The 15,430-nt window shown below is 37.1% G+C and overlaps 1 long non-coding RNA gene across 1 annotated transcript in view; it reads left to right on the forward strand.

Annotated features, from left to right (window-relative positions):
- The window catches only part of LOC131080484 (uncharacterized), a 275,439-nt gene that overhangs the window by 10,028 nt on the left and 249,981 nt on the right, over positions 1–15,430 (forward strand). The gene's annotated exons all lie outside the window — the stretch shown is intronic.

Raw genomic sequence — 15,430 nt, forward strand, 5'->3', positions numbered from 1 at the left:
CATCATTTCATACCTAAAGGAATCAGGAGCTTGTCTCGTTGCTCAACAATTATTTAGACAAAAACCCTGTCCAAGTGACAAAAAAAACCCAAACCCAAAAACCCCCAAAAAATGTAAAAAAGAAATGAAAGTAATGCAGTGCAAGAACAGAATGTTAAAACTTGCCTTCCAACCTAAGGGTTGGAATGGACCTTAAAGCTCATGGAGTTTGAAACCCCCTGCCATGGGAAGGGACACCTTCCACTACCCCTGGTTGTTCAAAGCCCCATCCAACCTGGCCTTGAGCACTTCCAGGGATGGGACAGCCACAGCTGTTCTGGGCAACCTGGGCCAGTGCTTCACCATCCTCACAAGAAAGAATTTCTTCCTAATATTCAGCCAAAATCTCCTATTTTTCATTTCAGACCCATTGCTTCTTATTCCATCACTGGCATTCCTGATGAAGCCCCTCTCCACCTTTCCTGTAGGCCCCTTCAGATACTCCAAGGCTGCTATCAGGTCTCCACACAGTCTCAATATTTATGTTACAGCAAACTCTGTCAGTTTAAGTACATAAATCCCACTTTATTTCTTTAAAATGTGGACATTCTCTGTTTTTTCAACATTAATATTGTACAAGAACATGTAGATTCTTCTCTACGGTCATGTTAATAACCAGTCCCTGCAAGTGGTGTTATTTTTCTCTATTCAAAATCTTTTAAAAAGACAATAATTTCACTTTTCTTAAGTACAAGGATGTAAATCAAGCATGTTTGACTCACAGTGCTAAAGGATAGAGAATCACCTGTGATCAGAGATCTCTCTGGACTTTCTTATTCTATTTTCTGATTTTTATTAGTCAGGTGCACTCTGAAAAAGTGGTACAAATATTTAGGGAGCATTACTTTGAAGAATTCAACTACTCATAAACACATCCTTTACCACATTTGGGAAAGGAGGGAATGGAAAATACAGAACTGACTTTTAAGAGATTACCTTTTGAGAAAATGAATTTATCAGCTCTTTTCCAACTTTTATGTACAGCTAGTGAACTAGACAATTTGCTCTCTCTCTTCTTTGTACTCAGCATATTTTGAACTTTGCTAATAGCAAGTTTATTTCTCACTGTACTTAAAACAATTCAGTCCATTGGTTCTGTCCTCCCTATTGGTGGATCATTTCAGCAAGTCTCTCAGTATGCATTTTCACTTTGATCATGCCCTTTCCATCTAGTTTAAGGGAATTAGATGGATTCTCAAGGGACCTCAAGTAACTTTTCAGGTTGGTTTTGTTGAGGTAATTCACTCATTGGTGAAAACATGGAACACCAACCAGGAAATACAGGAGCATACTCAGATTCCTTTTTCACTGGGATAATCCTTGAAAATAAAGCCTTGTATGATGTAAATTCATGCAGAATCATAGAGCTAAGTGCATCTAGTAAGCAACATGCAGCAAGTCAGCTCAGGGAAAAGTGTATTTACTGCAGGCAAAGGCCCTGTGAATTGCTTACTTAATATAGAACAATGTAAGTGACCTCCAAGGAAATGTTTGAAAGAAAGAGGAGTTTATGTCACAAGTCAGTTTGAAAAGGGTTGGTGGGGTTTTTTTTTTATCTCTTTGACTTGATAATCTGAAGCATCAGCAATCTCTTTCCATATGAAAATCCATATGGAAATCTCAGTGTTAAAAGTTTTCTCCAGTACCTGTGTTAACTTCTGTTAAGCTAGTTCTACATTTTAAACTTGCAAGAATTCACACTCCTTTCTTGTTTCCTGGACAGAAATATGCCTCCAGCTTCTATAATTTACCCCCCTTTGTTAGTTGCAATATTCCTTGCTGAATAGATAACCTTAATGTCTATTTTTTTCTACTTAACCCTGATAGGCAACTTAAGCTATTGTTTATCTTGTGTATTTTTGACCAAATGCTAGAAATCCTGATAAAATACCACATCTAGAATCTTTGAAAAATAATGAATGAAAGTGCCATTCTAGTGGTGTGCTGTGCCACTGTATGTGGATGAAACACTTGAAAGAACCTAAAGGACTTCAACTGGTTGCCCAGACCACACTCACATGATAAAAAATAAGCTTTGTGTTTACTTTTATTGAAAGAAGTAACATATATTTGGTATTTACTAATATTCATTCCTGCTCCTGTTTCTCTAAATAATGAGTCAGTTGCATCCCTTCAATTTTGGGGCTCTTGGGACCTTGGGAAATGAAACATTCTTTAAAGGCATTATCATGGAATCACACAATGGTTTGGGTTGGAAGAGACCTTAAAAATCATCTCATTCCAAGACCCTGCCATGGGCAAGAACACCTTCCACTAGACCAGGCTGCTCAGAGCCCATCCAGCCTGGCCTTGAACACTTCCAGGGATTACCTCAGTTTTGTTTCAAACTCTCTTGTCAACTCTTTTCTTCACAGTGGTGTTTGAAAAAGTAGTTCCATTCGTGTGGTAGCCTCAATTGTATTTAGTGACTGTTTATTACAGCAACAACAGACATCTGTTAGGAGGGAGAAACCAATGCATTTTTCTAAATTAGCTATTGGATTTGCCTGGCCCAATGAGACAGAAAGCTTCAGTATCACTTGTGAGAATGCTGGGAAGTGCTATTTAGAAAAACAAGCTCATTTTCTCAGCTGTTACGTGGCTGTATGTAGTCTTTATAGCAGCACCTAAATGCATTAATGACTTTCCAGATGAGTTTATTTTTTTTGGTTTTATTACAAAGATAGTGCAACCTGTTAACTGTTCCCTGGTGAGTTGCTCTGATCAGTGATGAATTTTGGAGATAACACCAGGTATTGCTATCTTCTATTAGAGGAAGATTGCTATTTTTGCTTGTGCCTCTAGTTTTTCCTGTTTGTCTCTTTATTTATTTTGTGATTTTATTGTTATGTTATAACTGTTATGAACAATTTGTGAATAAGAGCCATCTTTTAACAGTGCTAGAGCTACGTCTCCATGTAGATTTTTATGTTCATGTATAAAAATACATTGTGTCTAACTTTCGCAGTAGAAGTTACAGTATACTGAGAAAGAATACTTGAAATATTATTATTGTGTGAATGTGTTTATAATATTTATGTTCTTTAATAGTTTAAATTAAATTTTCTTGAAATTAAAGAAAGCACAAGTGAAGGAACATCTGACATTGAAGACAGAAAATTTGCTTCAAGTACTAATTCTGTTTGGCAGTGTAGGATGAATGTAGCTTGTTAGGGGAATCACAGTCAATAGTTCTGTGATTTGTTGGTTTGGTTTTTTATTTAGTGAATGAATATAGACTAGAAATAAACAGTTTAAACTTGACTTGTGCCAAGAGACCAGGTACAAGTGGAAAGTCAGTGAACACCTGCATTTGTTTTGTACAAAAACCCAATCAGACTCATGTTTGGCATGGTCACTCTGTATGAATTTTATAAGAACTTCTTAGTTCTCATTTCCTGATTTGCTCAGTAGTACAACTCACTGTCCTGATCTGTTTTCTGTGAACACAGTGCTTGAAACCTTTCACACAAGCATTTTCCTGGCCTACCTTGGCCTAGAAAAGGAAGAATCCTAGAAATTCTTAGGAACATTTGGTAACTCTTCCAGCCTGAGAGAAAACACTGTATTTATAGAGGATTTACTGAAAAACCTAAAAAACCCCATACTATGATGAGCTGCAAAAATTAGTTGAAAAAATGCTTGGAGAAAATAAGGGGGGGGGGGGGGGGAAAGGCAGGGCAATGCCTGTGTGTGACTTGCTCAACTTCTCCCTTCCAAAAAATAAAGAAACAATCAAAAATTCTGTGCAAAAAGTTCTTGAACTTTTAAGGAAAAATTTTGGCCCAAATTAAAATATTTGGTTGTTTTTATAGAGTGTTTTATTTGGGTGTTTGCTATCTAATATCTTTATATCTAATATAAAGATATTAGATAGCAAGGTAAAGAGAATCTTTCCTAGAGACACATTTTTTAAATTAATTTTAATTAAATTAATTTAATTAATTAAATTTAAAAAGTGACATGTTTCTTTCAGCTTTTTTATTGAATCAGAAATTGAATGTATCTTGTTCAGTTCTGTTCTGTGGAGACTAAAATGTGGAGGGAATTCTAGCACCTATCAGAAACCTCTGTATAAGATAATATAGGAGATTTACCACCATATATTTTTATGGCTAGTAATTCAGTGATGAAAGGGATATATATTCCTTCAAAAAGAGTGGAAAGTTTTTCTCTTATGGCACTGTGCAGCATTTCAGATGAAGCACAGATAATTGTGATGGGTAAACGGATGCAGCAAGATTGGGAAAAGTGGCTGAGTTTATGTAATCCTTTGTGTTGTCTCAGACAGTGTAGGTGTGGCTGCCTATCTCAAGTTTTTGGGGAGAGGTTGTTAAGTTTTAATGCTCTTAGGAAGATGGACAAGGAGTAGCAGAACTCCTGTGCAGGAGGCAGTTTCACCTGTGAAGAGTAAACCACTGTACCAAGAAAGTTGAACTCCAAAGACTCTTCTATACACAGATCTGCCAGAGGCAGACTTGTGGATTAAAATTAAGGATTTCTGCATGTGGAAGTAGCGTCATTTTATGTAAGAACTTTGACTTCTGGCTTCCTCATTCTTCCCATTCTACTGGGAAAACCCAATGTTCACACTTGCATTGAATCCCTCTTGGAATGTTCAACATAACTGCAAAGCAACTTCTGGCTAGTGAAAACAAGTTTTGGTTGTCATATAAGAGAGTGAAATTCGTTGAGGTCAAAAGGCAAATTCAGCTTCCTGCAGCAAAGATTTTTTGATCTGATGGCGGTTGAGGATATAAGCACAGCTTTCCCTTGAAGTGAATGTTGAAATTAGAGATGTCTTCTAGCCAAAAATATCCACAGAACCTTCACCAATAAGCTTTTATTTTGTGACTTTGTTTTGTGGTTTGTTTGTATTTAAAATCTTCCATGAATGTAGCATTTCTGTTGTACAGCAAAAAAGGTAAAGGAATGGGGAAAATTAAATGAAGAAAGGTGATTTGATAGGAAAATAATTACTGAGTAACATAGAAAAAGGATTTGGGAAGAGATAAAAAAAGACAGATTTCCACCAGAAAGAAGAGCTACTAGCAAAGAAATAATGTCAGAGTTGGAAGTAGTAAAATTATTAATTTACATTGTTTTGGAAGTTGTTTCCATAGATTTTATCATAAGCTCTCCTAATGCACTCTGATTCTGCTGTTTTCAATGCAGTCTCTGGCTCTAATTAAAGCAAGGACATTTGATTTTGGAACGTGATTGTTACCTTGGAGCTGTTCTTCTGGACTCTGTTAATGGTTTGTCAAAACCTTCTTTATGCTGCATTTTGCAAGAAATCTTGTGGGAAGCTGTTCCTTGTTATGGGATTTTGGCATCTGTTCTTCATACTCAGGAGCAAAAAGTGCTGAGACCATGAAAGGAAGCTGGCAGTCAGGGTAGGTAGATGGGAGGGAGACTCGTTTTTCTCATATAGAAAATATCCCTCTTTTCCTCTGTGTGCAACGTGCAGACATTGCTGGCAGGAAAATGGATGTTTCAGCAAAGCACCCAAGGGCTCTCTGTCTCTGGGGGCACAAAATTACCTTCTTATGTTCTACAGGTGGTTCCTCCATCAGTGTCAGGCAATGGAGTTTAGTGAGCAAACCTGCTAACTTTGAGCTGTCTGTACACTACTACTATACTGACTCAAAAATACTCATATTTCACAAAATGCTAGAGTAAAGCATTTTAAAGGGTAATTTGCGAGAGTTTTGTTTTGTTATAGAGGATCATGCCTTGGAAAAGACTTCTCTTTCTCCTTTTGTTTTTTGCTCTTAAGAAGAGAGGAAGAGGCAGGGAGATGAAGTGGTGGCTTCAGACCAAAAATGCTATTAGCTTATCCTTCCTTCTCTAAGGAAGTGACTGCATAAGTACTATTTATTTTCCAAAGTAGGAATCAGACAATGATTTTTTGTGTGTGTCTGTGTGTGAGAATCCAACCACTATAGACTGTGGCTTTCTTGGCTGGGCCCAAAGCTGGGTTTAACTGTTATTACATTTTTTTAATTACTGATTTCACTTTTATTTGTTGAAGTCACAGGTTTTTGTATTTATCAAAGAAAGGCTGCATGATCATTGCAGACATAAGAGATTAAACCCCTGGTCTCAATTCAATGAAACAATGCACATATTGTCACTAAAACTGTTTCTTTTCTCCTCTTTGATTTGCGGCACCTAATTAATTATAATGTGCAGACAATAAAAATCTCCAGCTTTTATTATTAAGCTTTGTAAGTTAGGGCCTTACTCTACCATTTTGTCTCACTTTGAACAATCCCTTTACACAAGTAATTGTACTCTTGCAGTGATTGGGATTACTTACATGGCAAGACAGGACTCAGGCAAGGAGGATGTTTGATTCCAGACTTGAATAATGAGATGAGATGCTTTGAAAATGTTTAAGTAGGTGGGTGGTGTTGCAGTTTTTACAGATGTGTCATGCAGAAGTTGAAGCACTCCTTATTAAAAGCAATAGATAAGTGCCTTCACCTTGGAAGGGCAGTGCAATACCCATTCCTGAATGCTTCCAGCATTGGTCTCACTCTGTTCTGAAGTGGGAATCCAACTGATGACCCCTGAAATAAAATAATCTGGCTGTGTCTTCCCATTCATAGCAAGTAGAATACATTATGGAAAATCTATTAGGGCAGCTGTATCTATCTGTTAGGTTTTTGGGAAGTGGAGCATTCTCCATCTCCCATCCTCTCTCATGTGTGCCCATAGGCAGATATGTAATTTCTCTAACTCTGCCTGCCTTGTGCTTCCCTTATCCATTCAAGTGTAGCTGGCTGCTGGAAAACTTTCACTGCTAATGGTGGCTATTAAGAAGTATGATGGACTGATAATTAGAGGTGTGTGGGCAATATTCCCTTTTAAATCTAAGGCAGGTTTGCTCAGAATCTAGCCATTTTCTGCTGAGCTTGCTAGTTGTGAAAGACTTTGATTTAGGCTCTGGCAGAGGTGGCTGAGTGTTTTCAGTTTGTTTTGGCTTCTTTGAGTGTCTTTGGCAGAATTCTTGGTTTCTTGGACTTTTCATAGCACCATCTTTCTATAAAAACCATAGTAGCTCCTGAATTATTTGCTGAGATTATCATCCTTTCTAGCTCTGAATTTAATTTTCAGAGTGATAAAAATGATAAAAAATACAGACCTTTATTGTTAAAATTTGACAGTAATGTAGAAATCTCTCCCAGAACTGTGGTATTTTTAGTTCAATCTATGGAGTTAGTATTGCTGATTTTGCCAGGTATCCATATGGGAAAAGAAATCCAACTTGAGATCTGGTGATAGAATGACTTAAACACATGCTATAACTTGTCTGCCTGGAGGTATTCCCCTCAAGGTTCAGACTGCCCTATAGCTATTGTTGCTATTATATACCCCATTCCTTTTAGGATTCCCATTTTTTCTGGAGGTACAAAATCAGGTTATTTCAGTCCTTTTGTTTATGCATAATCACAGTTTTGGAAAGGAAATGCCACAAAGTGTGATTGGTCCTCAGAAAAGCACTCCATTTATGAAAAACAGTTTAAACATGACTTTAATTATATATGCAATTAATATACACTGGAAGAACTGGCATCAAGTTCCTGACTGCATGTCAAGTGCATTTACTTACTCATCCTAAAGAATAAGTAAGTAAAATGGATTTAAAATTTCATTAGGGCTTACAGTTTCTAGCAGTCCCTTTTTTAAAAGAAATGGGCCCATTGTATGTTTTTTATTGGAAGCCATAAACAGAATATAGCAACTATGCTGCTAACACTTCCAAAGCTGTTATTATATTTAGAAAAAAAAGTAAACAAAAGAATGACCATATACAATTTATTTTTTACAAGGTTGTGTGGTGCACTAAGAAATAATAATATGCAAAATAAAAAAATCTTTTAACATTCAGCTTGGGTCTAGAACAGGTGCTGGCACATATTAATCTTTCTGCCTAAGAGGTTGTGAATAAGAGAAATTAAGCTCTACTACTTTGATTTTTTTTTTTCTCAGTGGTATTAAATGGTTTGTATGTAGGAATGTGTGCATTTATCACATCACTCCCTTTTGAATACTCGAGCCATTTCAACAAACTGAATCTACATTCTAAAGCTTTTCTTGATTGCTATGACTGGGCCTCTTACTTCCAAACTTTCAGGTCAGGAGCCATTAGCCTCCTACCTTTTAGAAGATCTGGAGCCTCTAGCTGTGAGCTGCTCTAGAACCAAGGTGCCTTCCCTTCCCTTGGGTAACCCTTTTCTGGGCATACAGGACAGTCTTAGTTTGAACTACTACATGTGACTGAACCAAAAACTAACAGGCATTCAGTCTTTGTTCCAAACAAAATCTCACTTTTATTTCAAACAGTGTAAGAGATAAATCAGTGTATTTCCACACCTTTTTCCATCACACGTCTCAGTGAAAAAGCCAGAACTGATTATGGCACCAAGAAGTCTTCCTTTCTCTTTATCAGTGTCTTCTAGAATGTGATTTCTCCAGTCATGTTTCTCTTTCTCTCTTTTAAAGGAAAAGGAAACCATCACCTCACTTTTTAAAATTCTAGTTATTTTTTGCTAGATGACCTTCTGACTGGTCAGATGATTAAAAATTATCTAATTGTCTAAAGTATGGCTAGCTACCATTCAAGTGCAACAAAAGTCATGAAGACACTACTACTCCTCCTATGCCAAAGGATGTTCAATAAATTATTCACAGAAGCTTTTGTCCAAGCAGTATTCATGAAGATTTACTTTTCCCTCTCTGCCAACCCTGTCCCATTTATTCCACAGATGAAAATTTTCTCTTGTTTTACAGTGTTCACAAAGACAACACAGAAGACAAATGTGTTTCATTGTAACGGGAGTTCTCAGGGGCAGGTACACAGAACTGATGTGGTCAGACAAGTCAAGCTGTCCTTAAGGAAACCTGTAGGAATACTTCAGTGGCCTGTGTGGATGAACAGGAAGCTCCTGGACAAACTGGAACACAGAAAGGAAGTCTGCAGAGGGTCTGCAAAGACAAGGGAGCCTGGGAGGAATACAGAGAAATTTTCTGAGCCACCAGGGGTCAGGTTAGGAAAGCTAAATCCTTGATAGAGTTAAATCTGGTCAGGGACATCAAGGGCAAAAAGAAAAGCTTGTAAACTCTTACAGACAGCTGCAATTATGGGTCCAAAGGTTTAAGCTGTGACAAGCTCCATTAGTGTTTGAATTTATTTCTTTACCTCTGTATTAGCAGCTCTTCTTACCACTTGTGTCTTACCACAGTGGGGCTGCACTGGTGAAAACTGGTATGCCCAGACTGTGAGGACACAGCCAGACACAGCAGTGGTGGGAGATTCTCTCCTGAAAGTGCACACTGTGGAGCAGAGGCCACATCTAAGGAACAAAGAACAACCTCTCCTCCTCGTCGATCAGGAGCTAGGAAAGAGGCAGTCTTGTAGCTTCAGTTTTTTTGTTGCACTGTAATCAGATTTTTCCAACCTTATCTCTCATGACATTGCAGGTACTATTCAAATAATATGCATAAAATATATCAACCAAAATGTGTTTTGTAGTAACCAATTACATGGCTCAAATGAAAGCAATTAGTACAGAATAGGGCTTTCCATCAATGATTTATTGTCCAATTGCAACAATCCTGAAATCTGGAGGGGTGAAATTGCATTTTCACATAGTCTAGAAAGTTGCTAAAGAGACTGAAAAACTTTGCTCAGCATTCTCTTTTAAGCATATTTCCCTGTGATTGCTTCAGTCTTCCCCTGCTTGCTGTGCTAAGTTGCTTAATTCCATGTTGCTTATTGAGCATTCTGCCACTTGTAATTTCTAGTTCTAAACACTATAAATACAAACTTAATGCTCTTGGAAATAGCTGCTTTTGCTTATGCCTACACATAATGCTTTGAGTAACAAGTTATTTGTATTCTTAACTTCATAAGTAACATTTAAGAACCCATGCTTGAATACCAGTACTTCAACATTCAGTAAAAATTGCAACAGCTACCAGTTGTGTCATTGCTAATGCATGTATATTTCTTTTAGTTTCCCTTCCTATATATCATCTATTTAGCATTCCCAACAAAGCTGATGAAAGCCAGCATTTTATTTCTTGTTTCTGTGCCCACAGGTGAGCTTGCAGTGTGTCTGACAATTTGCTTTGTGCTAAGGCAGTCAGAAGCAGGAAATTAAAGCAAGCAATTCTGTTTTGTTTTAGAATAAAAAGTCAAATTGTGTTTATGTGCAAAGAAAGCAAGATCACTTCTAAATAAACAGAATATTTCCTTTCAGATATTTCCAAACAGAAATGATCCTGCAAGTGAATCATAGAGGGTATCAGCTTACTCAGGGCTTCTAAAGACAGTGGTGCCCCTCAGTCCTGCTGGACTGGCTGGCCTTGGTTTCAGATATCTGTGAACCCCAGTTAAACTGAACAGCTTTGCCACCACTGTTGTGTTTAAACTCCTGAAAATGCACTACAAATTTCTGCTATCTGCTGGCAGGGAGGTGATTTTCAACTTTTCTACTTCACGTCCATATTAACAAAAGGAATAGGATTGGGTTGTTATTTTTAGTTCAGGCATGCAATTGTCTGTGCTGTTTAATTGTTTGTGTGCTCCCTGACACAGTTTTGGCCTGTGGCTCAATCTGTCCTAAGCAATAGCACAAGCCAAGTAATATGATATGGCACTATGGATATGCATCCTATTTTTAGTGACCAGAATTAACAGTACAGTTGTGAGTCTTGCCATTCTGTTCTCTGGAGCTCAGGCTTTCCCATTAGGACAATGCAATGTTTCCTTTGGTCTTTCAGTACCCCTCTCACAGAGCTAACAGGCTGGGCTGACTTGAGCTGTCTCCCAGGCTTCTTGATCCATAGCACAGAGCCTCAAACTTAAGGACATGGTTTTCATAGGAGCCTTCCAGGAAATTGCTAAAAATCACCTTGTATTTCCTCAGAAGTCTGCTTAAACTCACGGCATTTTGGTGTGATTTTTTGTTTGTTTTTTTGTTTGTTTTCATTTAAGCTGCTTTGCTTTCTTTTTTTCTTATTTTAAGGAATTTCTGTTTCCTTTTGGAATTCCAAACAGCAGCATTACTCATCTCATGACAGTCCTGCTGAGAGTGAGATGTTGAGGTGTTCTCTTCAGGTTATTGATTTTTTGAATAGAGAGTTCCAGCAAGCAAAGCAACTTCACAGAAATAGAATTTTCATATTGTACATCTGAGACCACCAACTATCTTACCTAAACATGGGAAAGTCTATTTGCTGCTAGAAAATAATTTCTGCTATTTTCTAGACAACATCATCTGAGTGAGAAAAGGCAATAGAACAAATTAGGCCTTGCTCTACGTTGCGGAGATAAACCCATCTCCTGCACTGAATCCCAGTTTACTTAGGCTCTCCCAATAGCATTGCCATAGCACTGTGTTTGGTATTGTTACTAAACTAAATGGTTTTTTTTCTGAAAAAGACTGAAGACCTGATTAAGTCTGTTTTCCAGAAAAAATATATGAATTTTACAGCCAAGGATCTCACCAAAACAGGGGGACATCCACCCCTCTTCTATGATCAAGTTGCCAAGAGGAAAAGAAATAACAGAATATAATAAAAATAATTTTAAAAAAGAAAAGCAAAAAAACCCTCTCAAATCCACAAAGCATTTCAAATATCAAGGTTTAAAGTTAGTCACAGCTTAAATAAATGTTAGAGTCTCAGAGATTCTGACCACCCACAGCCCCTAAAAGATATTAATCAGTGTTTGACTCAGAAATGAAGAGGTTTCCAATTGATTTTAAAGTTTAAGCATTTCTGTTTTAAATATGGTTGAGAAACTTTAATCAAGTTCCCAGGTTTTTATGTTTCCATATTATGATCAGAATGTATACCTAGATGTTGATTATATGCAGTAACCTGTTTTAAAAGTCACCTGTCAAACACTTTACATAAGAATGTTATACCATTAATATTTCAAGTTCCAGAAACTTCATGAATAAAGGCTGAACCTCGTGAACATGCATGACTTTGCCAGCAGTAAAGAAAGTCCTTTGCTTTGAAACGATATAATAGATATGTAAGTAATGCTAAACTTAATGTGTAAAGAAAATGTTCTTCTCTTTTTCTCAACATGGATGCCAACCTGCCAAGGTTTAACTGTGGAGAATTTTATTCTCACAGCTGTCTGTGTAAGAAAATGATAAATTTGTATATAATGTATAGTTGGATAAAATTAGGACCTCTTATGTGCCATTTAAACTTGTGTATTAAGAGCAGAACTAAGCCTAGGAAACCTCATGTTTATGTTAAGTAACAGAATTGAAAGGAAATCGGGGTTTTTGGTGCCCAAACCAAGCCCAAACAGGAAACAAGATGGCAAATTTCTTGTAAATGGATCTGCACTGACTTGAATTAGGTTAAAATGGGACCTATTGAAGTCTTTGCTTGCTTCTCATTACAGAAGTTTTCTTCCAACTCCTGTGACTGTATTGGCCGTGCTTTTAGCCAACTTTTGATTGAAACTTTGCACTGAACCAGACAGTAAGTGCTCAAACTCAGGTTTTCCTCTTGAAAGGACATGCCCAGCAGATGAGCTTGGAACTTTGTTTCCATATTGCACCTAGGTTCATACAGAATTGGTTAGTTTGTCCTGGATGCACAGTCCAAGCACAAACTGTGATGATTTGCCCATGGCAGCAGGGTCTCTAAGTTCAACTGATATGTCCATATTAGGTTTACCTCTAAGCTTTCATTATACTTCTGTTTTTATCTGAAGCAACTTTTTGTCAGCAGTTAATTGCCTCTGATTTGGACAGCTTTCAGTTACAATTTTTTGACATTATGCTGTCATATTCTCCATCACTCCTTATGATTAACATAAAGAGTAATCTACAGATGCTGTCTTGGGATATATTTCTACAGTGCTTTCTAGGAGAAATGTCTCAGTCAACAACTAATGACCATGTTGGGAAGGAGAGCTATTTAAATTAGATTCTCAAAGATCCAATGGAAGAAAACAATCAAAACCCTCACAAATTTTTAAGGTTGACACATGATTTCTGCCACGTTTTCTTTCCTGATGCAGTTGCACTCCACATACCTTTGTGCAAGTCTTTTTTCAAATCAGAGACAATCTCTTGAGGTATAGAACTGTTTCTCCAAACCCCATTGCTTCACTTTTTTACTAGCAAGGGAGCGTTCCGCTCTTCATTTTATCTTAGTGATTCTTTTATTTTCAAAGAATGTTTTCCTTTGTTATTTTGAAGTTCTATAAAAGCTTTTCTCTAAAACAAATTAGATCTACTATAACTTTAAAGTCATTCACTTTCTGCACTTGACTTTGAAATTCAGAGTAAAACCAATATTTTGAGGTCTGTTTATATGTGGCGTGACATACCAACACTGGCTCTGAGAAAATTTTGAAGGTAAACTATATAACCAATCAGAGATGGCTCTGAGCCCTCTTAAACATTGGCTTCCATTCATGGCAACCTTGTGCATCTTTGGAGCTTGTCAATCTCCAGAGAAAGAAACAGATTCCACAAACTACTGTCAGTTGCTTTTCCAAAACTGTTTCTACTTGAACTTGCTCACTTTATTGAATGTAAACTTGTTCTCCTGTCAATTCAATTTCTTTAGTAGTCTTCTTTTGGCTCATCTTTCTCTGGTTACATTTTAAGTACCTTGTGTGGGCAATGCTTCCTCAGAGTCTTTTCCAGACTGTGGGACTTGGATTTCAGATTTAGCAACCGTATGTCTAGTTTATCCCCCTCCTTCTATTTTTTTTTTTTTTAATTTTCTTTCTTTCCTCTTCTCTTTTAGGAGCCAGAGAAATAGCTAATGTGTGGCAGAAGATTCTGCCTTGGCTATTTTACTTTTAAAATAGTTTGTCTCTTTGACTTTTACAGACTTGTCTGTACATCTTTAGGTCTGTGGCTTTCGAAGAATTCATCCCACTTTGGAAGAAGAGGGAGTAACAGTAAAATTACCTAAAAACTCATTGGATTATTTTTTATTGCAAATAAATAAAAATATGCATACCTGTTTACTTCATTTGAATTAGTATTGTTAAAAACCCTAAATTGTATTATGAATTGAACTCAAAGGGCATTGCTCAGGTTGCAGGTTGGTACCTTTTTCATTCAATAAGTCTGAAAATTAATCAAACCTCAGAAACTAAAAAAAAACTGTTCTGTGAATTAAAAGAATATATGAGGGACTGTCCACAAGATCATTGCAGCTGATGATAATGTTATCCTAGATGTATAATATAGTATGGTAGAAAGGGACCTCCTGAGGTCAATCCAATCTGCTCAATGCAGGGTGAAATTGTATGTTTTCCTTAAGTTACAACAAAAATTCAACACAAGAACCGAATCTTTATATGAAAATAATTTCTAATAGATTCCAAAATATTACTGACAATGTTCTGTCACAGTTCAAGGTTAGAATGAAAAGTTTCAAATATGACTAATTTCTTTTGTAATGAAGGGATTCAAAGCTATTTCATAGGTTTGTGGGGCTTCTGAACACAACCCATTATCAAAGTGGAAGCTGCCATTCATCTCCTGGTAATGGGTGCCACTAAATAAGGTCCATTCTTTCAGATGTAGCATTATTTTTATGTGCTTTATATGCTGTCAGGGAGAGAAGGATGTTGTAGGAATAGAGAAGGTGGAACAACCAATGTTGAAGTTGAGCACTGTCTTTATCTACACTGAGTAGTAATGCTTTTCTCTTCTCTAAACTAAGACTGACTCAAGAAGAATTAAGGCTAAGGCAAGGCTTTTACACAGATATCTGGGCATGCCTGTGTAGTGACAAGTCCTTACAGATTGCTTCAAAGATTAAGGACAAAAACATTTGGAGAACCCCTGGAACAGCTTGCCCAGAGCTGTTCAGTCATCAATGTCCCACCCCAGGAAAAATTCAAGGTCAGGTTGGGTGAGGCACTGAGCAACCTGGTTTACTTGAAGATGCCCTCATTGCAGGTTGGACTAAATGACCTTTAAAGATCCCCTCCAACTCAAACCGTTCTACAATTCTTTGGTTTGATTTCAACCCTAACTAGAACTTAGGTTTTCTTTTTTTTAAGTGCTCTAGTTGTCCCAGGAAAACATATATTTTATAAGTGCTTTGGACAAACTAGGTCTCAGAAACACTCCCCCATGTGATATTCTTGTAGGGTTTAGAGCTGGTTTCATGAGACCTGGAAAAGGAGAATAATATCTGTACCCAGAAGTTCTAATAAAAAATGATTGGCCTATTTTTGACTGTACATGGAGTAACTTATGCCATTAAGCACTTTATTAATAGGTATAGGGTGTCCCATCTTCTCCTTTGCTATGGTTATCAAAATTATACAAGTGTGTCTGGATAAATCCTTTTCCACTTGTAATAATCTGAGCTTGTT

Source organism: Melospiza georgiana, chromosome 2 (genome assembly GCF_028018845.1).
Source record: "Melospiza georgiana isolate bMelGeo1 chromosome 2, bMelGeo1.pri, whole genome shotgun sequence".
In the NCBI taxonomy this organism is placed as follows: domain Eukaryota; kingdom Metazoa; phylum Chordata; class Aves; order Passeriformes; family Passerellidae; genus Melospiza; species Melospiza georgiana.